The sequence below is a fragment of the Rhinolophus sinicus genome, linkage group LG06 (assembly GCF_036562045.2).
Source record: "Rhinolophus sinicus isolate RSC01 linkage group LG06, ASM3656204v1, whole genome shotgun sequence".
NCBI lineage: Eukaryota > Metazoa > Chordata > Mammalia > Chiroptera > Rhinolophidae > Rhinolophus > Rhinolophus sinicus.
Window position 1 is genome coordinate 66,098,588 of NC_133756.1, and position 27,726 is coordinate 66,126,313.

The 27,726-nt window shown below is 42.2% G+C and overlaps 1 protein-coding gene and 1 long non-coding RNA gene across 11 annotated transcripts in view; one reads left to right on the forward strand and one right to left on the reverse strand.

Annotated features, from left to right (window-relative positions):
* The window catches only part of PHACTR1 (phosphatase and actin regulator 1), a 503,766-nt gene that overhangs the window by 339,639 nt on the left and 136,401 nt on the right, over positions 1-27,726 (reverse strand). The gene's annotated exons all lie outside the window — the stretch shown is intronic.
* Positions 2,865-22,128, forward strand: LOC109453358 (uncharacterized). Of its 2 annotated transcripts, XR_002138269.2 has the most exons (5): positions 2,865-3,081; positions 3,611-3,688; positions 5,589-5,791; positions 16,473-16,588; positions 18,543-22,128. It is a non-coding gene; the product is annotated as an uncharacterized LOC109453358 (long non-coding RNA). The 2 variants fall into 2 exon arrangements; XR_012497323.1 differs by having other exon boundaries at positions 16,473-22,128.

Here is a 27,726-nt window from a genome sequence, read left to right on the forward strand (position 1 = left end):
ATTGGTGCTCATCCAATGGCAACACATGTATGTAGTTCCCAAGTTCATTTCCTTCTACCTTACAACTGAAGTCTATTTTAATAGTCATGTTGAGTTTCAAGGATAATGCCCGCTAATGGGTTCACTACATTCCAATAAGAGAGATGCAGTCTGTCTTTGTGTACACAAGGGTTATGCCTGATGTACATAAAGTCATTTTGGTATTGGCAAGCTCTCTAATAGATATTTACTCTACTTGCATGAATTCTATTATTACTTGCCTAAAATAGCTCCGAGGCATTCCAATTAGCATGAGAACACAGAACTTACAGCGTTGTATCCAAGCAGCTACGATGCCCGTTGTTTTCTGTGTTCATCTTGAGTCTCATACTCAAGGAGGGCCCCTTCACTAGGGTCACTCATGAAGTCTCCCTGACATGAAATCTGTGGGTAACTCCATTTTAATTAGAGTTTCTCTATTACCCAGGAGTTCTAGAAAATACAAGTGGGTGAGACCCACCTGAGACCAGACTCTTTGGGAGCTGGAACCCAGGCATCCCTAATTCCAGACAGAATTGAGGATTGTGGGTTAGAGTCCTGAGGAAGATGATGTCACTTTGGTTTCATTTTGACAGGTAAAATTGGCAGAAACATAGCCATCTTCTGCATCAGAACTTGTATTTTATTTAGAAAGCTGTCAACCACCATTACTGCTGCTGGTCTCATAGTTACAAGGTGGACTGAGGGACCGACTCCTGTACTATGCCCCTCTCTTGTAAAACTCATAACCTAGAGAATATAAGGCTAAGTGAAATAAGTCAGACAGAGAAAGACAACATACCAACTAATTTCACTTGTATGGGGACTCTAAAGAACAAAATAAATGAGCATACAAAACAGAAATAGACTCAGAGACACAGAAAAAAAAAGATGGTTGCTAGATGGGAGGGGTATTGGGAATGGGGGAGAAGGTGAAGAGATTAGAAAGTACAAATTAGTGGTCATAATATAGTCACGGGGATATGAAATACAGTATAGGGAATATAGTCAATAATGTTGTAAAGATCATGTAAGGTACCAGATGGGCACTGGACTTATCAGGGGGATCGCTTCATAGACTGTGTAGATGCCTGACCACTGTGCTATACATCTTAAGCTGAAGCAGAATAATATTGAATGTCAACTATAATTAAATAAATAAATATATGTAAATATATAAACACACACACACACGGTGCCAAAGAAATATATATACATTTTAAGAAAGGAAAACTGTATTAAAATTATAATACTCAATATATGCCAATAACAAAAGATGAATACAAGTCACGTTTGACTTCCGCAATTACAAGAGGTGCTCAGAGTCGGTGGAATTATAACAACTATATACAATGTCAGAGCGGTAGTAGATTGGGGGAGGCGTGGTTATCACTTCGTGAGGGGTGTAGATGTCTAACTATTACATTGCTTTGTACACCTGAAGCTAATAAAAAATAAAAGAAAAAGGACTCATAAAACTCCATCACCTTTGTGTATTATAGATTTGTTAATAATAAAAATAAAAAGAATCATACTATCAGATGAGAGTAGATTAGTTAAATAAATATGGGATAGCCCAAGAGTGGAATATTATGATAGTAAAAGCAATTGTGCAAACTGTTTAATCACATTCAATTATTTAACAACTACTTTTAGAGAAGCCCTTGTGTGCCAAATATTGTTCTAGGAATGTAGCAGCGAATAAGAAAGAGGCAATGACATTTTTAAAGTTTTAGTTTTAAAAGTTTAAAACAGCATATATATTATGATTCTACTTTTGTAACATACATGCAAAAATATGGAAGATATATATTAAAATGTTAATTGAAATCGCTTTGTGATGGCATTTTAGATTATTTTAATTTCCTTTCATTTTTTTTGGAATCTTCTATGCTGGATGTTTATTACTCATGCAATTTTATGTATATAAGGCATATACCACTCTGTTTCTCAGATGTCCCACAACTCTAATGGGAACCTGTTTAATGACTCGTCATATAGAAGGACATGGCTAGCTCTTCTAGGTGCAATAGCATGCCTGGGCTGAAAGGTCAGCTAGAGGCTGCAGAAGTTCAATGCCTCTTTAAACTTGGCAATGCCAGCCTGACTACTGAGGTTTAAAGCGTCTTAAATAACAATTATAATAATACTCCTAGGATTTCTTATTCTTTACTTTTATCAGTTGGTTTTTCTGCAAGTGACTGAGATATTAGGGGCTCCTAAAGTACTTGTGAATAGATGAGTGAATGATTGCAAGGCAGATTACCTGTGCCGAATCATTCAGATGCAATGTCTGAACTAGCCACAAGATGGCGATAAAGTTTAAAAAGTGAAAGCAAAGGGGCTTCAATAAAAATCCCACAGGTCCCAGTGGAAGATATATATATATGTCCCTGCAAATTGCCAATAAGGTGAGCTAATTGACAGCACACGTTATCGTCAGCCTGGGGTGTCTTCCCTCTCTTGTCCTGCTAGGAAGAGGGCACAGCTGGCCTCAAGTAACTACCGTGTTTCACGACAATAAGACCTACGGCGAAAATAAGCCCGTTAAGATCGTCAGCCAGAGGGACGCATTTAGTACATTATCACGATGTTCCAGAAGAAGATGATATGACTGTATTTGAATAAATGTAGATGGTTGTACATGAAAAATAAGACATCCCTGAAAATACGCCCTAATGTGTCTTTTGGAGCAAAAATTAATATAAGAGCCGGTCTTATTTTCGGGGAAATATGGTAGAAGTGAGGGTTCATGAATCTTTTTTTCCTGGAAAAACAACAGGGCTGCTTTGCTAATTCTGGAGGCTCATGTGACTCCTTGAGTGAGCTGCCTGTGTGGAGAGAACCTCAGCTGTCTGTCCCTGAGGGAGAAGTAGTATCTACAGTAACAGTGGAAGAAGAGAAAAAATAGAAGCAAATGGTTTCTTTGCCTTTGGTCAGTCTGAGGGCTGGAAAAGAGGGGTTGACAGGTTGATTGAAAACTACGGGCGTTATCCCCTCACAAGCTGCAGAGGCCCAGAGGACATCGGGTCACAAGGAGGAGGGACAAGGGGGCAGCAAAACGTAAGTTTTCAAAACCATGTCCAGTTGACCCTTGAACAACACGGGTTTGAACCATGCAGGTCCACATATACGTGGATTCTTTTCAAAAACATATTGGAAATTTTTTTGAGATTTGTGACAACTTGAAAAAACGCACAGATGAACTGCATAGCCTAGAAATATCAAAAAAATATTGAAATATCAAAAACACTGTTTACGTATGTCATAACAGCTTATAATACATACAACATACAAAATATGTGTTAATCAACTGCTTATGTTGTTGGTAAGAATTCTGGTCAACAGTAGGCTATGCGTACTTAATTTTGGGGGGAGTCAAAAGTTACACGTGGACGTTCAGCTGTGCAGGAGGTCAGTGCCCTTAATCCCTGAGTTTTTCAAGTTTTTCAACCCCTGAGTATATAACAATTAAGGAGTTTCGGTGCCATCTTTCATATGTCTAGAGCCTGTCAGGGATTAGCTAGCCCATTAGTTTATGATTTATCTTGCTGCTTACTAACTGTTAAGCCATTCTGTTGTTATTATCCAGGCAGCAATTCCCGTGGAGAATCTGGAGACGTACGGAGAACAGGAGAACCTTAAAGCAGCGATTTGCCGCCGTTGACAGGTACAAGTTGATTGAGAAGTAACAGCAAAATCTTGTTCCCCTTGACTCTATTTTTGGATTTCAATTTTCCAGCCTACAGAGCATCTGTGTATTTGATGCAAAGAGCAGAGACTCTGGAGTCAGCCAGCATGAGTTTGGCTTTGCACCTGACTGATGACATGACCTTTTTTGACCTCTCAGAGTCCCAGGTTTTCTCGCTTGTACAATGGGGCTTACAGAAGGAGTCAGGGAATCGTGTTTATCAAGTGCCAAGCATGGCCCAGCAGGCCCAGCACATAGTAGGGGCTGGAATAATGGGATTTCCCTTCCTTTCAAATGTCTTTTTCAGCTACATTACTGGCCTAAAAGTGTTGCCTGCACACTTTTAATACGGGCATGTGTTGGACGTATTGCAGGTTCAGTTCCAGGCCACTACAATAAAATGAGTATCATAATAAAGGGAGTTGTAATCTTTTTGCTGGTGGAAGGTATTGCCTTCAATTTGAAAAACAAACAAACAAAAACATAACATCTGTGAGGCACAATAAAGTGGAGTGCAATAAAACAAGGTATTTCTATACTGTCAAGACTGTATCCTTTTTGTCTCCCTCTTCCATCTCTGGAAGCCTCTATCTCCCTTCTTTTCCATAAGAAATCCCAGGATTACTTTAAAGCCTGGTTCGGTTGGGCCTGACTCTTCCTCAGAGCTCCATCACCCATGTCTGAACAGCCTTCTAATGCAACCTATTTTCCTCTACTGGCATCTTTCATATCACTTGTAGAACTTGCCCTACTCAGTAGAAATGATAGTTTCATGTCTCCCACCCTCCATTACCCCACCTGTGCATTCCATGAAGATGGTGAGTGGGGAAGAGGGAGAAGGAAATGGGGATGTCAGGGCCGAGATCAGGTATGACCCGTAAATGACTAGAGGTGCTTAGCTTTTGCTCTGACTGAAATGGGGGCCATTTCAGGGTTTTGAACAGAGGAGGCACGTGATCTAACTTTCTATTTCAAAGGCTCACACTGGCTGTGGTGCTAAGAACTGTAGGGCAGTGCGCAAGCAGGAGGGATGCCTGGCAAGGGGACAAGGCAGGAATCCAGGTGACCGGAAGTGTCTTAGGCCAGATACTAGCAGTGAAGGCAGAGACACTGGCAAGAGGGACTTCACAGGTGGGCCTATGTGTTTGTTATATCCTTGGGAGCTTGACTCCAATCAAGCTAGGCCAGTTTGGGGATAGTTAAAAAAAAAAAGAAAAAAGAAAAGCCGAACCATAAATTTTTGCTGTAGTTAGATTTAAAATCTGCCTAAGTTATCTCCTTTGTTAAATGAATGAACGTATGAAAATAAAAACTTTAAATGCATCAAAATGGCAATGCATAACTGTGAAACACTGGCTAAAGGAAGACTGTTTAGCTCATCAGCACAACTTCTTGCTGCCATCTGCTCCCAAATGTCACAGAAATTTGAGAGAAGGCTGACAAAATCACTTCAGTTCCTTTCCAGGCCTCCAAAGTGCAAGGTGGAAGAGTGTTTGAAGCCTGGTGTCAGATTCGCTTACATTCTCAAGTATCATGTGTGTGTGTTTTTTGACATTTGTAATTATTCCAGCATGCGTTGACTAGTACGTTGGATCATTATCTGTCTTTGAGGTACATATAGATAAAAATATAGATACAGCCACTCCAGCCAGCTGAATAGGCTTACTTAATGCCTTGGGATTCAGTAAATATTTGCTTTCCTCTCTCATCCCTTGTCTGTGGGACGAGTATATCCCTACCCCACTGATTTTGACCTTGATGTTGTGACCTGCTTTGGGCAATGAAATATGATTGAGTGTAACATACACCTCATGGAGGCAGAAGCTTGAAGAGGCATTGCATGTTTCCACCAGTTCTTTTATTCTTTTCCTCTCACAAGGTCAGTGTGCTCCAGATACCTTCAGCATGGGTTCTGAAATCAGAGGACATGTGGAGCAGACCCACAGCTGGTAAGAGAGCCCATATGTATCATGAATGAGAAATAAACATTGCAAGCCACTGAGATCTATGGAGTTATTCCTGCATCAAAGCCATCTAATACAAAGTCATTCTGGATGCATGCGTTTTCCAGATAGCTAAAAGGTACGCGCAAATGTAATTAAAAAGTTTATTTACCAAAATTATGCTACACAATCCATGGTCTTTAAAAGGAGCTAAACGGCTGAGTTAACTAAAACTCCTTTTTGATGACTTTCATTTTTTAAAATTTATGGTTAATTATAAAGTGCCCACCTAGATGTAGTTTATTAAAATTTGGATTTGTGTTGAAAACTTTTCTATGAAATGATATGCTTTTTGAGATTAGGAATACTGTTGTACTCAACAGCTAGAATAATGCCTGGTACCTACTGGACTCAATAAATATGTGTGGAAAGCATGTGGCAAACGAATGCAAGAATAACAACAAAGTGCTCAGGTCATGCTCTCAGTGCACGAGAATTTCTGCTTTGGGGATTCAAAAGGTGACATCCCATGGATGGACACTATTGAATGACAAGGGTCAGTGCTGGAGTGGAGCAGGGAGACTTTCTGAGTGCTCAGCGTGGCTGGTGGGCTTTTGAGTTGTCCAGGAGGATTTGGGGGTAATGAATAGAAAAGCATGGGAGGTGCATTCCACTCAGTAGAAAGCTGCAACGTGTTATGCTTATTATAATATTAAACCTCCCCTGTACTGTCTTCAGGCACTGGGCATTCTAGCATGAAAGTCCCTTCCTTCTTCCTGTTAGTACCTGTTCAAAGGAGCAGAGAAGTCCCCAAGGAGAGGGGCAGGTGGAGGCCAGCTTGGGGAGCTCAGGAGGGGTCTTGATTTCCCAAAACTCTGGAAGAACCGGCAAACGGCCCAGAGGAAAAGGAGGCCCGCCTTTTGTGCTGCCTAAATGAGTGGGCCAGCACATGGCTGATGGAAAGGCTTGAGCTCATTAAAAATAGAAGGAGGAGGGAGAAGGAGGGAAAGGAGCTATCTCATCACATGGAGTACACGCCAGTCTGGAACCAACTACCAGCTTCTGTTGGGATTCCATGCTTTGAACCAAACTTCTTTTTTTTTTTTTCCCCCTCATCATCTACGTCTTCTAATCCCTCCATTATTTTTTTTGAAGTGGCAGCTAAAGCATTGTTGATCCGTGTTCCTGAAGTTTCCACTTGCCTCAGAATGTTGACAGTCCCCGCAGAGAGGCAAGCGCCAGACAGGAATGATGACAGCAGTTCTCTGCCCTCTCTGGCTCCTTCCCTTTCTGCATTACACCCCATCTTCATGAGCTGCTAATGGGTTTCTCCCTGTGGATTCCCTGTTGGGGTCTCTGTTGTTTGGGATCTGTCCTAGGACTGCAGCCCTAAATTGTTTATAACATTTGGTCCTAATGAATCACTTAGCTTTAAACCGAAGATTTAGGCTTATTTATCAAGCCTGGCTGGCCACCTTTTCTGCCTCTCCTTTCTTCCCCAGCAAAGCACTGATGTGGGAAAAGCAGACGTAGCATCTGCTGCTGCTTTGGTTGCCTGGCTTTGGGGAACTTACCCAATCTCTCTACTCTCTGTTTACTCATCTGTAAAATGGGCATAACAATACTTCTCCAAAGAGTTGTTTTGAGCATTTAATATAAAAATGTATTTAAGGGCCAGCCCGGTGGCTCAGGCGGTTAGAGCTCCATGCTCCTAACTCCAAAGGCTGCCGGTTCGATTCCCACATGGGCCAGTGGGCTCTCAACCACAAGGTTGCCAGTTCAATTCCTCGAGTGCCGCAAGGGATGGTGGGCTCTGCCCCCTGCAACTAAGATTGAACACGGCACCTTGAGCTGAGCTGCCTCCCGGATGGCTCAGTTGTTGGTTGGAGCGCAGGCTCTCAACCACAAGGTTGCCAGTTCAATTCCTTGACTCCCGAAAGGGATGGTGGGCAACGCCCCCTGCAACTAAAATTGAACACGGCACCTTGAGCTGAGCTGCCGCTGAGCTCCCAGATGGCTCAGTTGGTTGGAGCATGTCCTCTCAACCACAAGGTTGCTGGTTCAACTCCCGCAAGGGATGGTGGGCTGTGCCCCCTGCAACTAGCAATGGCAACTGGACCTGGAGCTGAGCTGCGCCCTCCACAACTAAGACTGAAAGAACAACAACTTGAAGCTGAACAGAACCCTCCACAACTAAGATTGAAAGGACAACAACTTGACTTGGAGAAAAGTCCTGGAAGTGCACACTGTTCCCCAATAAAGTCCTGTTCCCCTTCCCCAATAAAAGAAATGTATTTAAGGTGGTTAGTGCCAACAACTGTTCAGTGAGAATGTTTATAATAATAGAAATTATTGAGATGTTTGCCTCTAATATGGGAATTGCTAGCACTGAGAGTGACGTTTTAACCTGAAAAAATTCTTCAGTTTTTTTAGGAATGTGTAAGTCTGTGACATTTGAATGTGTTTCTCAAGTTGCTTTTTTAGCAATAAGACAAAAATTTTAATGTAAGAATATACATTCTGTGGTTTGCTTTACCAAAATGCAACAAGAAGCCAGAATCTTAAGGTTACAGTAGAATCATAACTCTTTTCCACTTCATTAAGCTTCTTTGGACAGGGTTTTAACTGGTCAAATGTGTTCCCATAACCTGTTTCCTGTGTCACTGTCATCAGAGGACAGCCTCCCTGTTTTCCACATTATAAGGGTATCTGAGGTGTGATCAAACAATATGGTGAATGTTTAAATTAAAAAAAAAAATTGTCACAGTAAAAGACACATTGCCATTAATCCCCCCCAAAATACTCCCCCTCACTTCAAACACACTTGTCATTCTTGCCACTTCCTGAAGCAATTCTGGAAGTCCTCTTTCGTGAGTGTCTTTAGCAGCCTTGTCGTGGCTGCCTCCATGTCCTGAATAGATTCAAAACGTTTACCTTTCATGGTCGCTTTGACTTTGGGGAAGAGCCAGAAGTCACAAGGTGCCAAAGTTGGTGAATAAGGTAGATGAGGACACACCATAATGTTTTTATTTGACAGAAATTACTGTACCAGGAGCGACGTGTGACATGGAGCCTTTCCGTTGTGATCAAAACATATGGTGACTGCTGCTGCCGAGTGCCATCCAACGAAAAGGCAGAGATCTTCAATATGGGAAGGAATGCGTCAAACCTTAGTAACAGCATGTGACAAGTTTCAACTTGTTTGGTGCAGTCAGTCAGGTGTGAGCTACAGTTGAGAGAAAGTGTGTTTTAAAGTGTGCCGTAAATCATCCTCCATCATGACAATGCTCCGTGTCACACATCACTTCTGGTACATGGCAATTTCTGTCAGATAAAAACATTACAGTTTGTCCTCATCCACCTTATTCACTGGATCTGGCACCGTGTGACTTCTGGCTCTTCCCCAAAGTCAAAATGATTCAGAACATCGAGGCAGCCACGACAGCGCAACTAAATACACTCATGAAAGAGGACTTCCAGAATTGCTTCAGAAAGTGGTAAGAACGATGGGATAAGTGTGTTCGAAGCAAGGGGAGTATTTTGAAGGGGATTAATGGCAATGTGTCTTTTACTGTAATAATTTTTTTTAGTTTTAACATTCACCATATTCTTTGATCACACCTTGTATATAAAAAAACAGTACGTGCTCTAGGAATAAAGCCACCACAAGGGGCTGTGTCATTGTAATGGAAACTTTCAAATAATAATTCTGGTGAAATGATTCATGAAACAAGCCCTGTGAGGGGAGTGGCAAAGAGAGACAGAAAGAAAATGCATCTTTGCCATTTCTAAAGCCAGACTACAATTTAAAACTTCAAAGTGAAATAAATAGGCAAAGCCTCAAATATACCCTACCCCCGCTTACTAGAAAACCAATATTCCAGATAATAGGAATTCTCTGGTCAAAGGCATGCAGGCATTTCCCTTTAAATGAGTCAAATGATAATTGCCTACATGAAACAACCACGGTAATAAATTCCTCAGCATCCTGAGAGCCTGCAAGGGATTTGGACAGATGCTTGTGGGCAACCCTCCCCCCAAAACGTTCTCAAACAGCATCAGATAAACATGGAAAGGCCACTCTGGAGCCTGATGAAAAAGCATTTCTTTACCTGGGGCTATCGGGCGTGATGCAAGGAGACTCCAGGCAACCCTCCCTGTTCTCCACAGGGATGTGTGTTATTCTCACTCAAGTCTGTAGATATGAGCAAACAGCAGCTATGCCCTTAGATCTGCATTGGCTGCAGGGGAACTGAAGGGGGATGATGCTGGAAATACCAAGCACAAAGAAAGCTTTCCACAGAAAGGATGTTCTTACTCATCCTTTAGGACCCTATGCCCCTGTGCCCACTGTTTAATTATCAGGACAACCCCAGTGGCTCCTTTACCTGGCACTCATATTAGAACATGTTAAGCCATCCTGTAATTATTTATTTATGATTAGTATTCCTTTCACAGGAATAGTGACTGAGTTACTAGAGAGCAGGTGTGTGCGCATGTGTGTATGCGTGCACGCGTGCACTTGCATGTATGCATACGGCCTGGACATAACGTGTGCTCAATGCTGTTGAATGAATAAATGAATGAGTGAATGATGTATCGATGCCATGTCGAGGTGTATGAAATTCCAAGAATTCAAAAATGTAATTCTGTAATTGTCTTGAATTTAAACATAATTCTTGTATATTATCCTTTTAATGAAAGTATATGCTAATTTACAAATGTATAAAAAGAAATGAAAATGGAAATAAAATCCGTAAAGATTTACTGAGCATAGCATTCTAGGTATTAGAAGATAAAAATGTTTGGAGTAAGTCTCTGCCCTTAAATGCTTATGATCTGCAGTGATAATGTGTATACACAGGCGTGTACACACTCACACACACATAAAAGAGAATGATATGCAGGAGGAAAGAAGGGGGATGATGTGAAAGAAGATACGAGACATGAGAGAGAGAATGGACATGAAGGCCATCAAGATGGCATGTCCCATGAGCCATAGGGCCCCAGCTTTATCAAACTGTCCCAACTCTGACCGCTGCAGTGGAGAAGGGAGCTGTGGGAACTGGACCATCCTCAGAGAGCATGGAACAGAGCGGTCTCGTTACATCGGGGGTAATGAAACTACTCTCAAGCCTTACTACAACAGCCGCATTCATTTAGAACATGCTTCTAAGTGCCTTACAGCATATTATGTTTCTATTGAACCTATGCGAAAACCTCACAAGTCAAGTAAGAGACGGGCACCATCCCATTGTTCAGGGTAGACAGCCGCCATTCCAGACGGGCAAGGGGCTTGCTTCAACCAGGGAGCTAGTCGACAGGGTGACAAGTCCTAAGACTTATCTTTCCTTTCTCTATTTTGACCATCTTCATCTTTCTCTAATTGTTTTTTTCATTTTGCTTTGGGTGCTCGTGTTGCTCCTAAATTGATTTTAAGCAGATGAAAACACTTCTTTCCATACAACAAAGGCATTAGTCAGCATTTGTTTTATGCAATTTTATATTTCTCTTCACAGTTTTGAGGTTATGACTATGTAGTAATGGGACCCATTTCCACAAGTCATAAAAAAATCATTATGTGGATTTTGGCAATTTCACGGATCTGCTCAATCTGTCTGCCACCCCTTATGGGCAGGTGTCGCTTCTTGCTATCATTGTCCCCTTTCCTTTCTTCCTTTTTTTAAAAAAAATTTTACTGGGGAATATTGGGGAACAGTGTGTTTTTCCAGGGCCCATCAGCTCCAAGTCAAGTCATTGTCCTTCAATCTACCGTGTTTCCCCGAAAATAAGACCTAGCCGGACCATCAGCTCTAATGGGTTTTTTGGAGCAAAAATTAATAGAAGACCCAGTCTTATATTATGTTAGATAAGACAAGATAAACTTATATTATAGTAAAATAAGACCGGGTCTTATATTAATTTTTGCTTCAAAAAACGCATTAGAGCTGAGTGTCTGGCTAGGTCTTATTTTCAGGGAAACACAGCTAGTTGTGGAGGGCACAGCTCAGCTTCAAGTTCAGTTGCTGTTTCCAATCTTAGTGGCAGGGGGTGCAGCCCACCATTCCCTGTGGGAATTGAACTGGCAACCTTGTTGTTAAGAGCTCTGCTCTAACCAACTGAGCCATCCGGCCGCCCCTCCGGAAGCTCAGCGGTAGTTCGTTGTTTTCAATCTAGTTGTGGAAGGCGCAGCTCACTGGCCCATGTGGGAATTGAACCAACAACCCTGTTGTTTAGAGCTCATGCTCTAACCAACTGAGCCATCCGGCCATCCTGTCCCTTTTTCTTAAGCATCTTCAATCTCTCCCTTTCCCTGCCTAATTCTCTCCTATGTAGGAGCTATTCTCTTACATTCTTCTCCCAGTAAAGTGCTGTCTTACTTTTCAACCCTGTTTCCCATTCAGAGATCCCTAGAGATTGGTGGGTAGCGGTACCTGCCTCCTTCATCACACCTTCTCTCTCACCCCCAGGTGCTTACAGCCCAGTGGAGCCCCAGCCGCCAGCAAATGCCTTGTTCTTATATTTCATTGTCTTTAAGGTCTCTGCAGCATTTCACCATGCTGAATTTTCTTCTTTTTTTTTTTTTGTCATTATCTCCTGCCCTTGGTCTTCAGGATACTTCTGTGTCTTGCTTTCTTTCCCACCTCTCTGATCCCATATTTACTCTCTAGCTCATTCCCGCCTCCTGCAAAATGGATGTTTCCAAGGGGTTGCATTGTAACCTTCTACACTTCCCTCCTATACATTATAGCTTCATTTATTCAAATGTATTTATAGTTATTGAGTTTAACAGTGCTTAGTGCGATTGACTAGGAATGCTGAGTCCTGCTATGTCCCAAACACTTTTCTAGGCCCTGGATCCAGTAGGGGGACAGGACCAAGCCCCTGTTCTCCTGGGGAAGGCAGGCTGTGAACAAGTGAACAGACAAATATTACAACTCCAGACAGTGTAAGAGTTATGAAGAAAAACAGTGATGGGATAGAGACCGCAGGGGCTGCTACTCTATCTTAAGGTGATCAGGGAAGGCTCCTCATAGGAGGTGACATGCGAACTGAACCATGAGTGATAAGGAAGCCATGGACATCTCTGCAGGAAGAGTACTGAGGGAATGGAGCATAAATGACATCTAGACAGATGACTCCGAACTCATGGCCATAATTCATGACTTTTAAAGAGCTCCCAGTCCCTCTCTCCAATTCCCTCCTAGCTATTGCCATTGTCACTGCAGGTACAGCTTGTCTACAACCAAACAGAGTGCTCCCACGCAAATCAGCTCTCTCTCTTCCTGACTTCTCCACCTCCTCTGTGAGTGCCAGTTAGGCTGGAAACTTAAGAGACACCCAGCACATATCATCGCCCTCTTTCCTGATATTCAGCGCATCAACAAGAGTCCCCAGTGTCCTTTCTATTCCTACATCCCCCACCCGTTAATGCAGCTCCCGGCTGACAGGGTCTTACCTATACTATTCATCCTGTGACCTGTGATGAGATGAATAACTGCATTTATTGCAAACTTACAGTGCTGTAGGCCATGTGCTTCGCACTTTGCACACACTGGCTTATACTATCTGCAAGGCAGTATCAGCAGCTCTGTTTTACAGATGGAGAAATTGAGTCTCGGTATTAGCCCCCCGCCCCCGGATCATAGCTTTTACTCTGCCATTTCTTTTCTTTCTTTCCTTTCCTTTTCTTTTTCTGTGTTTTATTTTCAAAAAAATCTACATGAAAAAGAACGTATTTTCCCAGCCTGATAAACGAGGCCCCAAATTACCTTTTGAGCCCCAACTCACCCATTCCCTCCAACATGAAATCTCTGACCCTGCTAATCAATAAATCTATTATGTTCCTACCCTATTTCGTATTTTCTCACACTGACCTCCATGTCTGGAATGCTGTGCCCTTTTCTTTTTGCTTGTTCAAATCTTCCTTTAACTTTGCTCCTCTCCTCAAGGATGTGCTCACCATTGATGGAGGCCATGAGAACCCACAGCATATATATTATTTTGGGATACACTTTTTTTTTTTTTTTTTACTTTTGATCAAGCATAAATTTCCTCAACTTAACTACCAGCATACCTGTTTTGCAGCAAGCACTGTGGTTAAAAGTGTGAGCACTGGAGACAATCTTAGAGTTTGAATTCCAGCTCTGTCCCTGAGTGGCCGTGTGATCTCTGTGGTTCCATTTCCTCATCCACAAACTAGAGTTGATGATAAGAGCACCTACCTCAAAGTGTTGTCCGAAAGTTTAAATGAGCAAATGCACATAAGTGTGTAGTAAGTCCGGCACATAGTACACATTCAATAAACGTTAGCTGTTTGCATTCCAGCCTCGAATGGTATTTTGGGACTAAAGTGGCCTTAGTGGATATTCTTTCAATATTGATCCATTCAGATCAATAAATATGTATACAATATACAATAGTCTTCTAACTACTATGAAGACAAAGAAAAGTACCCATATAAGAATAGAGGAAGGGTACCAGATGGGCACTGGACTTATCAGGGGGATCACGTCATAGACTGTGTAGATGCCTGTCCAATGTGCTACACACCTGAAGCTGAAGTTCAATAATATTGAATGTTTATAACTATAACTAACTACACACACACACACACACACACACACACACACACGGTGCCAAAACAATGTATACACATTTTAAGTGATGTTACCTATGTTTAAGCAGTAGTTTGCCATAATCAGAAGTGTCTGGATGCTGATGGTAACCACTTTGAGCACCTCTTGTAATTGCAGAAGTCAAACATGACTTGTATTCATCTTTTGTTATCGGTATATATTGAGTATTACAATTTTAATACAGTTTTCCTTTCTTAAAATGTGTATACATTTTTGTGGCACCCTCTGTATGTGTATATATATAGTCACAGATGTAAAGTACAACATAGGGAATATAGTCAATGGTATTGTAATAACTATGTATGATGTCAGATGGGTAGTAGATTGGGGGCGGTTATCACTTTGTAAGGGGTGTAAAGGCCTAATCATTATGTTGTTTTGTACACCTGAAACTAATATAATAATAACAATAATAATAATAATAATAATAATAAAAAAAATAGAGGAATTGCCACAATGGACCAGATTCATCACCTATTATTAATGTGACACTGGATGAGACTGTGGAGTCAAACAGCTTGGGCTCAAATCCTGACACTTTACCTCTGTGTTGCTTGGTTTCACCATCTGAAAAATGGGGATGATGGTACCATCTGCTTCAGAGAGTTCTTGTGAGGACAAAATAAAGACCATAAATGTAAAATACTTTGTACTAAATAAATGTCAGCCCTTGATATTACCTTTTGTTGTTGCTGGTCTAGCCCATGTAAGTCTCTGACAAGGGTACAAAGGTCCCAAGGGGAGGGTTGCAGATCAGATTTGAGGGAAATAGGAGAAAGGAAATAATTAGAACATGAGGCTTGAAGCTTCTAGAGGATTCCAGAGGATTCTGGGCACCTGGGAAAAGCAGGAGGAGCCCAGAAGCCTCTCAGGGCGTCCTCCTTGCCCGAGTCACAAGGCTTCCCTGCATGGACTTACATTTTAATTGGTTAATTGGCCCTGGACAATGGCATTGTTCTCTATTCCACCTTCTTTCTCAGTTTCCACACACAACGGGGCAAAACAGACCTAGACTCTCTCCTTAGAGAGCTTAACTCTCTCTCAGGTCTCTCCTCACTCCATTTGCCCCACTGTTTCTGCCTTGTTTCAAACTCATAGTTCAAATTTCTTGCTCAGATGGTTGGCAATCTTCAGTGCCTCCAGCCATTCCTCTGTAATCTGCTCTACACTTGAGCAAAGCTAACCTTTGCTTGCAAAACATGACTGCAAGCAAGAACTGTATTAAAATAGTGAAACTGTGAGCCACTACACAGCACCTCTAGACTATTAACACCTCACTGCTGTTACATGTGTCATCTCAGTGCTGTTGACACCACAGGAGGCAGAGGTGAAATCTTCAGTGGATCAAAGACTGATTGCATGGAGCCATAAATTCCAAATGAGTCCACTGAAAACAGTGCCTCTCAGATGTCTTTACCCACCTCCTCCTGTTTTAGACAACAGTTGAGCATTGCACAGGAGCTCAAAATATTTCAGAGGTGATTCAATTCTCAGAGCCCTACTCTAAACTCCCCAGAGCAACCGCATTGCCAGGCTGACCTCCAACTGCTCTTGCACTGCTCAACTGTTGTCTAAAACAGGAGGAGGTGGGTAAAGACGTCTGAGAGGCACTGTTTTCAATGGACTCATTTGGAATTTACGGCTCCATGCAATCAGTGTTTGATCCACTGAAGATTTCACCTCTGGTTGGCTCACCATGCAGCCTTGGTTATATGCAGCGTTCAGTTTCTTTCAACGTATTACATATTGTAAGTTAGTCAGGCTTCACTGTAAGACGGTAAGTGTCCTCAGAACAGGGACCAGGGACTCAAGAGGTTTAATTTCTTGTTCTGGCTGCACTGCCCAGTGGTTCTATGGCCTTGGAAATCCCTCATTGTGATTTTGATTTCCCTGCACCTCTCAAATATAGGGGTTGAATTATATGGTGAGCAGCAGAGTTCTTTCAAAAGTTCATCCATAACAAAGTTCATCCATCCATGCATTTGGATCAATAAATCCATAGCAGGTTATTATTTTTTCAATCCACACAGATTTCAAATGCCTATACTTTTGACTTATAAAGGGGGTCCTTATACATGTGGCAAAACATTAGGTAAGATCCTCGCTGAGATCCTTTGTTGCTCTAATATTTATTCACATGACAAGCATTTAATAAGTATTCATGGATGGCCTCCTCCATAGGCACTCTGCTAAGTGTTCTGGAATCACAGGTAAAAAAGTTTGATCTTGGCCTCGAGGAGCAATGGACGTCAAACAGACGACTACCCTCCAACATGATATGAGCAGGAAACACACTGGTGAGTCGCTAACATTTGACATGAGTATATCACCTGATCTTTCCTCACTGTAAGATCGGCACTCTGATCATCCCTATTTGAGGAAGGGTCAGGTGATGTCGGATAGAGAATGAGCCTGGGTGGGAGAAAACCCTCTGACTGTAAAGCCTGAATTCTTGACACTAAACTGATATTGCTCTGATGAAGGGGAGATGTGGTGCAGGGGGAAAGCTGCCAGAGGACGGGAGGTTTGGAGAGAGGCAGGGAAAGCGTCACAGGGTGGTGATGTCACAAGGTGAGTCATCTGAGGAATGTGGAGCAGTTTGCCAGATGGATGCTCAAGAAGCTCATGCCAAGAAGAAATAAGAGTAAATGCAAAGCCACACAGAGCGAAACCCCAGGGCACACCGGGGAATGTCCAGAGTTCTGTGTGCTGGAGAGGGGTGGTGGGCTATGGAGCAAGGCTGAGGGGTCCAGGGCCAGACATTAGGACTATGCATCCAGTTCTTCAACTGCATGGTCTGGTATACAGCAGATGCTCTCTATTCCCAGCTGGTTGATTAGGACTGGATGGTGTTCACTGTTCCATTATGCAGAATTTACCAGCATTTTCATCCAGGTGATCTGTTGTCTTGAAAACTGCTCTACCTTCAGCCTAAATTGGCATCCAAGACTTTGAAGCTCGTAAGGTGAACTTCCCAAGGAAAACAGTCTCATATACCCCCAGACACGACACACCACAGGTATGACAATCGTACCACAAGCACACATCAAGTCATTTTACTGCAGTCTGATGAAGGCTCTCAGTGTCTACGCTGATGGCTTTGTTGTCAGCCTGGCCTATGGATGCTGCAGGTTTGGGGCCTTTTTTTCCTTGATATAAATTTTGGAACCACTGTTTTTGACTCAGTGGGGTCTCCTTAGTCAGACTGTACAGATTAAGTGTCTACATGCTTGATCTTTCAGGGGAAGTCTACCCTGAGAAGACAGTGATGGGTCTGTGTTCCTAGAGGCAGCAATAAACTGAAGCTTAGAGGATCGTTTTCTCACCAGAGCGGAATTCTAACTCTGATGTTCACTAGCTGTGCGACCTTGGATACGTTTCTTACCTGCTCCTTGTCTTAGTTTCCTCATCTGTAAACTGGGAAGAATAATGATTTTGATATGAATATTGCTACTATTGTAAATACTACTCCCATCACTGGGTTATTATGAAGATTCTAAGTAATATATGGTTTCGCTTAGAACAGAGACAAGCATACTGTAAGCAGCATTTAAACATTTGTTCCTTGTACAGCGAGGCCCTGTATGAAATCCAGCCTTTGCTCTGCTCACTAACCCTGTGCCATGCAGAGGGGTACGTTTTCCTAATTGGCACAAAGGCACTGGCCCTGTTTATAGTGGTGATGAATTTGCCCTTATCTGCTCATACCACTTACCCTCCATATTTTGTGATCATTTGAGAAACAGGTATACTGGAAAGCTTCACAGATTAGTTGTAAAGTATTCCTAATCTTCCCATTCACGTTTTAAACATCCCTAGCTTTTTAATAACATTTGGCCATGAAACACACGGTGGAGCAGTCCTTCTTGATTAGTTTGTGCAGTGTCCCTGGTCCTGCTCTCTATAGACTTATAAACAGAATGATAGCCCTTCACAAGCAACACGTAAGGCATCTGGCATCATGTGGCCCCATTTGGTTTCTTCAGTCCCTCTCAGAAAAGCGTGAAACACACTGACAACACAAGCCAACCTTGCCTAGTAATTTCTCCATTGATTTGTAGAAACTAAACATCTCCAGTGCTTCATGGGAGCTCACACAAATCTCCACAATAGGGATTTCCAGTGTTAACCCAAAAACCAGAACAGCAACTGACAACACTGGGGTCATACTAGTAGGTCCAATTGGACTGAGAAGCTTCTGTTACTGTCCTGTCAAGAACAAGGTAAGAAATGGATGATTTTTCTTCATAGGAGCAGCACAGAACATTGAGGGAGACCAGAAGGCTCAGCTTGTCGCTTGTCTCTTGGTGACCTTGGACAAGTCCACCAAATTCTGCTCTAAGAGCAGACTGGGCCTTACCGGTAGGTCATGGTGCAGATAGTGAGGTGGTAAGTTTAAGTGACTTGCCAAACTTAACCAAGTTAGCAGCAGAGTGAGGACTCTCATCCCTGGCTCCTGGCCCAACCAAGAACCCTGCAGGATCCACGGAGGGATAAATGGTTTTTGCAGATAAATTGTAACATGCACTCTATTGAACACATTACATGTAAGGTTCATGTATGAATTTTCTGTGGTAATTCAATCCTTATGTTTCTGAGTCACGTGGCGTTAACTCGTCTAAATATTATTTTTTTGAGAGCTAATGATGTACAAAGTGCCCTTTAATCTCAATTCTTTACATAAGTCTTTTCTTTTTCTTTTTTGGGGGTACTGGTGGTGCAGAAAGAGGAAGTTCTTTGCTAGGCAAAACATATTTGAATGCCAGAAAATTTTAAATTTTCTTTCAGATTCAATACTTGCCAAATCTGAGTTACTTTTAATCCTTTATTTAAAAATAAAGGGAAGGGAAGGGGTTGTTCCCACCTCTAATCCTCACAACTGCAAGCTGAAATAAGCAAAGGATATGTTAAGTCATTCGAGTGAGTGTCTGTATTTTACTATAACATTACAAGAGTTTTGGAATGGGGTAGGAAATCAGCATTATTATTACATTTGTTATGGGTCAGGGTAGAGACCCACTGGATTTGTATTTTTTATGTTTTATGAGAAGTCCTTTCAGTTTGATATTATGTTTGATCATGCAATTATTGCAGCTAAGAGTGAGGTGCAGCTGGTGGGTGGCTGAGTGGGGATGAAGCGCATAGGGAGCCCATGTCGCCTGCCACCAGAAGATCCTCAGCTAAAAGGAATAGAACGGGAGAGACTGGGAGAATGGATGCAGAGCATGCAGTGATTATAGTATAAGCCTTGTTTTAAGGAAGAAGACTGACATGATTAATGGCCATTTGGCATTTATAAAGCTGTTCTTCTAATAGCTCAGACTGTAATTACAGAAACGGGGCTTTCTATCTCACTGCGATTGAATGAGTCAGGTTGTGTCCAGAAATAAGTTGTGTTCTCTCCATATTCTCCACGCTCAGATGCTTTCTCAGGTGCCACTCTTTGATGCCATTCTGGAAGAGCCAAGCGTGAGAATCCAGGGTTTCCTTAGAGCTGTGCAGCGGATTTGGCTTCATGTGGAAGCTTCTTACAAGTTCAGAATTTGTTTTAGGCCCACTCAGAACCTGCCTTTAAACAAGGTTCCCGCGTGATTTATACATACATTAAAGTTTGAGAAATAATATTGTTCAAGAGCAGAGGTGGGAAACCTTTTTCTGCAAAGGTTCAGATAGTAAAGCTCTCAGGCTTTACACACCCGAAGGTCTCTGTCACAACTACTCAACCCTGCCACTGTAGTTCAAAAGCAGCTACTGGCACCCTGTGAACACATAGGTGAGGCTGTACTCCAATAAATATTATGTACAACACCAAGTGGAGGCTGGATTTGGCGTGTGGGGCAGAGAGTCACAAGCGTATGTTGTTATGATGACAAAGCAGAAAACCGAGCCCCTTCCCTTATGTCCTTCTCTGCCCTTTCATACTTCTCTGCCCTTAGACATTCACGTTCCTCTCCCCAAACATTTCCTCTTCTTCCCCTGATTCCAAGCCCTTCATTGTCTGGGGAATCCGTCCTCATGTTTAATGGCTCATTTCTCACACCACCTCTTCTCCAGGCATCCTATTCTGTGTTTCCTCAGAATTAATTGGTTCTTCATTCTGTTTCAAAAGCTCTTTAAATGAACATCTAATGCAGTGCTTGTACTTAACACTGAAGCTCTTTTTTTTTCCTTCCACTAACTGCTAATTTACTTAAAGGCTCTGTATGCACTTATCTGTTTACATGTCTTTCTTTCTCACAAAAATGTAATCTCCTTGAGAGCAGGTACTGTGTTTTATTTATGTTTGCATATCTGGTGCCCAGCAGTGACATAGCATATACTGAATAAATAGTCATTACTTTGTTCACCTATGATCTAACCTGGTCTTACTTTAAGAAACATATTTAAAATAAAAGAGAACAATGGACCTACAAGAGCTGCACAACCCTGGGAGGACCAGGTACTGAAGATACAATGAGTTGGTCCCTGTTCACCTGGAGGAGGACATACCTGGCTCCATCATGCCTAAAGAACTGCCGGGAAGGACAAGAGTGATGAAGAACTTCGGGGGCGTCTTCATGACGTGGGGGCAAGAAGCGGGACTACAGGAGTCACAGAACTGAAACAAAGTGGGCTCCAATTCATCAATGTTTAATAGAGGGTTCTCCTTGTTACGGACTAAAATACTCACATCCTGTATCCCGTTTCCTCCTTACAGCAAGCTACTGGGGGAATTGCATAATTAAGAGGTTGTTCCATGTACATGAAATCAGAAAGAGAAGTAGAAAGGTAGGTGTGTGTGTGTGTGTGTGTGTGTGTGTGTGTGTGTGAGACCACCCTCTTCTTAAATTTTTTATTATGGAGATTTTCAAACATCCAGTAAAAGTGGAGTTAATAGTACAAAAAATACCCACATATCCATTACCCACTTTTAACAGCATTTTCCAAGTTTCTTTGTCTATCCCTCTACTTTTTAAAAAACTTAGGATATTGAAAAACAAATCCAAGCTATCTTGTCATATATCACTAATAGTCTATACTGCAGTATCCAACTTTAACAGATAAAACATTTTTCTTTTAATGTACCACAACACCTATGTGTCCTGGGGTTGTACGTGTTATGAGGATGGGGTTACGAAGCTTTGATGTCCTCAGAAGGGCAGATTTAATGTGCTTTAGCATCAAAGAAAGAAAAAGAGAAGAATGCGCGTGGGTGTATGTTTGTGCACGATTATGGATGTACCTGCTGCAGACCCTTCAAATAAAATTCTCAAGGAATCAGGCTCCAGTGTGTTTTCTGAATGATTGTAATGTTCAACTGACATTTTCTAATAAAAATCATTTTACTAAATTCCTCTCCAAAAAGGGGACTGATAAAATCTTGATGAAACATGTAATCATACGTTAATGAATCTTCCATTTTAGATGAATTGAATCAGGTTGTGCACAACAGTCTGTAAAAAAGGGGGAAAAAAGGAAAGCATTCCAAACAAGATACACATGTCCCTGAAATGAGTGCGTCAAAGCATCTCTTCGAATTGACGGAGCAATGTGTTATTACATGTACCGCCACAGTCTCAGACATCCTATTGACGAAGATGTGCATGTTTTCTTTGAGCCAATTAGGGATGTTGTTGATGCATAGGAGCTCTGGAGTCTTATTTTACCGTGCTTCTTTTCAGCTACATTGATCACTCAGCCAGCTGATTTGCTTTCCCCCTTTCATTCTATCCAACAAAATGTACCTGTCACGGCACTTTGCCAGGTGCTATGCAGGCATAGAAATTAGCAGACTATAAAAGAAGGTCATAAAAGGCCATGTCTTAGTTATCTTATAACCTTGGCTCCTTGGACAGTGCCTGGCACAGAGGAGGAGCTCAGGGACTGTTTGTTAAGAGGACCTAAGGCATTGAACCCAAGTTCATCACCCTTGTAACCTGTGTGTGGAAACAAGATAAAACAAATACATAACTCTAAAAACAGTATGTGCTACCAAGTAAGGTAAAGAAAACATGCATAGAGTGAAAAGATGGAAGGAGAAATTCTGATCCAAAGGGATTTCATGCAAGTGGTAAAATTTCAAGACTAAAGAGTAGGAAGGACATTTAGGCAGGGTAAATATTATAAACAAAGGCATCATGGTTGACAGGAAGGAGGAGGATGGGATTGCTACACAGTGAGAAATCCAGTTTATTTGGAATGTAGGGCAAAGGGCTGAAACTCAGGTAGAGTTTTAGGGGGTGGGAGATAGGCCTGGGCCATTGGGTAGAACTGCAGATCAGCATTGTGGTACAAAAGTGGGAGGCAGAGCTAAAAAAGAAGGTAGAGGTTTAAGGGATGGGAATAGGGTTGGACCATCAGGGAGAGGTACATGGGGTAGAGATAGGGCTGGACTATTTGGTAGAGATCTAGGGAATAAGAAATAGGACTGAATTATTAGGTACATGGTGCAGGGGGCTGCACCTATTAGGTACCTACTAGGTACATAGGGCTGAGCTATCAGGTGGAGATAAATGATGGAAGGACCTGAACGTCATACTGAATTTGCTCCTCCTTCTGCATGCCCTAGGGAAACAATACCAGCTCCAGGCTGGGAATCTTTCAATGCTCTATGAGTCTCTCACAGCTCAGAGTCATTCTACTTGAAGCACAATCACGGTATGTGTAGATTAGAAGAAGGACGTGGTTGGTGATGGGAAGGTGCGTGAATGAAGAGGGGAGTATGCTGGACACTTGCTACTGATGATAAAGTGAATTCATGAGGACAAGTTACTCAAGACCTGCCATTTCATAGTGGGCAAATTTTAGGTTACTCTCATCTATAAGAATTTCAATAAAGTGGATCTATGAACAGAATTGAGGTTCTGATTTGGGGGGAAGGAACTATTAGAAGATATTAATTTCTTATTGTTCTAAATGAATCAAATGCCTTCCTGGGGTCTGGATCCTGGACATGTCTTACACTATCCTTAAGTTTGCATCAGCTGTTCCTAACTCTGCATGAGCCTCTGGGAAAAGGCAGCACGTAGACTTTTTGCTATTTCAGGGGGCTAAGAAAGAATTTGACAGCTTTCTTCTCTTTCCCCTCCCTTCACCATTTTCCTCCCCACTTTCTTCCTCTCTTCCATTTGGTGTTTTTATTCAGTGTATCTGTTATCTGTCCCAGGGGCCATTTTGGTGAAAACTGATGAGAAGGTCTTGATCTACATGTCTTAATAGATTGAAGAGTGTCTGCCACCTGCTCCGTGCTTCACATATTCTGTCCCCCACTTCTGTGTTGAGCTGGCCATCTTCAGAAATGTCTTTTAATACAAAATACTTTTTTAGAGTGTAGGTTCAAGTAGCATCATGAAAAAACAAAAAGAAAAAAGAAGATGGTTATCGTTCCTTAAGGAATTGTAGAAATATAGCAGTGTTAGAGAGGTCCACTCATGTGCTGGTCAGTACAAACTTCTTATTCTCATCAAATCTGTCAGTTGAGACGGGAATATTAATTGGTGTGGATGTGTGGCAGTGTTAGTCTGAAAATAAAGAGACCTTGGCAGACAGACTGTCCCATACCTTCACTCACACATTAGTCATGGCCCAGCTCCTCCCTCTCTGGAGACCTGTCTTTCCCCACTTGCAATCCAGGTTACTATGACTCCCAAACTTTCACTGTTGATCATGACAGTGAGTTCACACATTGCGAAGAGCGGTTATATGCCAGGTGTTGGGATAGGGCTGTGGTGATGGCTGGGCCTCTTGAGTCAGGTTGCTGAGGTGACTCCTGTGTTTACTAGTAACTTGTTTCACATCTAATTAATTAACCTCTGGGGCCAATCATTTACCCTCTCTGTACCTCAATCTCTTTATCTATGAAAGGACCTGGGATGTTATTGTCACTCTGAAGGTAAATGAATTAATGCAAGTTAAGCACTCAGAAAAGATCATGGCAAATAGGAAGGGCTCAGCAAGTATTTGCTGAGTTCTCATTTAATCCTTGGAAGAACCTGACCAGTAGGTATTGTTATTTCCAGTTTGCAATGAGTCTAATGGCATTTGGCTCCCCTCTAGACCCTTAAGCAGCTGGCAGGTAGACTGCTTCAGATACTGAAGCAGTCCAGCAGATACAGGAAGTAGAGCCTGCTATTACAGTCAGAGACCAGTTAGGGGGCACGTGACCTGGGTTTGGGTCTCTACCTCCAAGCTGAAGAGACCAGGGGTTCTCCCGCTCAAATACTAGGCTGGTGGTTGAGAAGGAGCCCTTGCCCAAAAATCTAGCAAAACCTCCTTTGATAGGGGCCTGATTTTCTTTCTTTCTTTCTTTTTTCTTTTTTTTTTTTTTTTAACCAGTTCTTGAAGCAGTTTAGTAGTTTTCCAGATTGCACTGTTCGTAATTAACTACATGAGCCCCAAGAAGCCATGAAAGATTCAGTGCCTCCTTCTGGTTTATATGCTGTCTATTCTGCTCAGGAGGTCTACCCCCATAGAAGTCACTGTCATTCTCAGAATAGAGGACATTTAGGTCCAGTTCTCGCTCTGTCTCTATCTCTCTTCCTTACTTTGTATCTCTCTCTGTGCAGTCATGCACCATTTAAGGACAGGGTTACCTTCTGAGAAATGTGTCGTTAAGCAATTTCATCACTGTGTGTACATCACAGAGGCACTGACACAAACGCAGATGGGACAGCCCACTCCACACCCAGGCTCTGTGGGGTAGCCCACTGTTCCCAGGCTGCAAACCTGAACAGCATGTTACTGTACGGAATACTGTAGGCAAGTGTAACACAGTGGTAAGTATTTGTGTATCTAAACATAGAAAAGGTACAGTAGAAATATGGTAAAAAGATTTAAAAAATGGCACACCTGTGTAGGACACTTAAAACGAATGGAGCCTGCAGGACTGGAAGTGGCTCTGGGTGAGTCAGTGAGTGAGTGAGTGTGAAAGCCAGGACAGGACTGCACACTGCTGTAGACTTTATAAACACTGCACACTTAGGCTGCACTAATTTATAAAACAACATGAGATTAAATCAAGCACCAGTGAAAATGAGGCAATCAAGAGACATAAACATAAGAGATGAACGGCTGCCAGCAAAACACAGCATATTGTTTTATAGCAAACTGTATTTTTTACAAGTAGAAAGAATACACTCTATAATAATGATAAAAAGTATAGTAAATACGTAAAGCAGTAACAGTCATTTATCATCATTAGCAAGTATTATAGACTGTCCACAATTGTAGGTGCTGTACTTTTATACAACTGGCAGCACAGTAGGTTTGTTTACACTGCATCACCAAAGACACATAAGTAATGCTTTGCCCTATGACGCTGTGATGGCTATGACGTCACTAGGTGATAGAAATGTTTCAGTTCCATTATAATCTTATGGGACAACCGTTGTATTTGTGGTCTGTCCTTGATCAAAACTTCATTACATGGCACATGGCTGTATCTTTACCTAGTTTCCTCCGTCTCCCTGTTTCTCTCTCTCTCTCTCCCCCTCTCTGCATTTCTATCTCTCTCTGTATATACCTGTCTTTCTCTTTTCTCTCTTCTCTCCCTGTATCTTTATGTTTCTCTCTTCTCTCTCCTCTCTATCTCTATATTTATGTCTTAAGTCTCTCTTTTTCTTTCTCTCTCTCCACCAGCAGCTCCTAACCTTTAGCTAAGCTCAAGACTTAACAAACACAACAGGCAGTTGGGGAGCGGAGGGGAGAGGAGGAGACATAAAAGCATTCTGCAAAGTGGGACTCTAGCCCAGGAACCCTTAAGCGACCATGTGTTTCTTTTCAAAGCTTCATTTCAGCTCAACAACAGTGAAAAACAGAGACTAGTTTGACACCTACGGGCCACTTGACTCCCCAGCACACACACAACCCTGCAGAAACACCACTCATCTATTGTTGGTATTTCTTTTCTGTCTCCAAAGCACAGTCTCTTTTCAGTAAGGCAACGTGTATAAATGTTTTATTTGCAGAGGGAAGTTAGGCGCCCTGTGGAGGCTCCTTAACCTTTGTCAACATAAGGGGAACATTTTGAATATGCCTCCTTGATTACCCCATCTCAACCTGCAAAAACGTGGCATGTGTGTGGGAGGAAAGAGGATTGAGCAGGCTGAGCCTTTTAGGCACCAGTTCTTTCTGACATAAAGAATTAGCAGTGGTGGGCTGTAGGGGGACAATTCTTGAAACTTTTCCATTCTCTTTTGGGGAGAGAGGGAGTGAGGAGAGAATTTCAGAGTTGCATGGAATGGGTCCTTCATGGAGGATGTGGGTGGAAAGGTGGGGAGAGAGGAAGAGATTAGAATAGCCCATGAGTGAAGTTTAAAACGCAACCAAAATATTTTTTGAACTTCTTTCCTTTCCCAGGAAAAGCTCAGGTCCTAGAAGCCAGGAAATTTGCTTGCCTGATATCCAGTTTGTTCCGGCTAAGAGGAAGTGAAAAGCTCTAAATCTGCAATCACAAACACCAGCATCAGCTTGAACTACTCAGGTGCAGTGAAAAGGTAAACTCTTTGATCTTATTATCATAATGGTTCTTCTCCAAAACTGTTGTTGAAATTGCTAGTGCCGTGCCTATTCACAGGTGATATATGCCTAAAACATAATTAAAGAGTTGTGTATCCTTCTGGAATCTCTCTTTTAGTGAGAAACAGAGTAAGTGGAGTCCCTCCAGCTGTTCCTGTCAGAGGGGAGTGAGTGCCTTTCTTAGAGGGAGGGGAGAGGAAAGAGCGAAAAGTACAGGGTGGAACTAAGCGCCAAAGTTCTCACATTGAACTTCATTTTGGGGTTATTTGCATTCCTTGAGGAATAGACTCCTAAGGTTTTATAGCTGGAGGAAAAATAGTCTCAAACTTCTCACACCCAAAATTGATCTCCCAAATCCAACAAGGCCAAGGATATTTGTGGGGACAATATAACAAGCTCTCTGAAAATGCGAGTGTCCTAGAAAACCAAGAAATTAAAACCATTAATTTTGTAGGTTTGCACACTATAATATTTGAGTGGTACTGATAGGCAGCGAATGAGGAAGCTTTCACAATGCCACTTCATGCCAGCTTTGGGCTTCCGAGCAATTAGCACATTGCTTATAGGAGTAGTGTATAAAGGTGCTCACTAGGGAGAGCGGAAAGACTAGGGAACTGAAGCTGAAAAGAGCTTGGGCAAAAGGAATCGTCTATACGCATGGGCAGCCATTGAACAACGGCATGGTGCTTCATAGCATCACACTGGCATCTAGAGAGAAGGGAGCAGGCATGACCTGGTTTGTATTCGTCAAATCAGTTCATTAGTATTGAAGGATATTTGTCTGCTCCCATGACACCATCACTATTAAAGGATTTCATCAGTCTGAAGCAGCAATGTTAATATAAATGACATGATCAGTAGTGATTATCCTCCTTTCTCCCCACTCTCCCTCAAGGTCATTGGCAAGCTGTCCTTCTATTAGAGTGACCAATTATCCTAG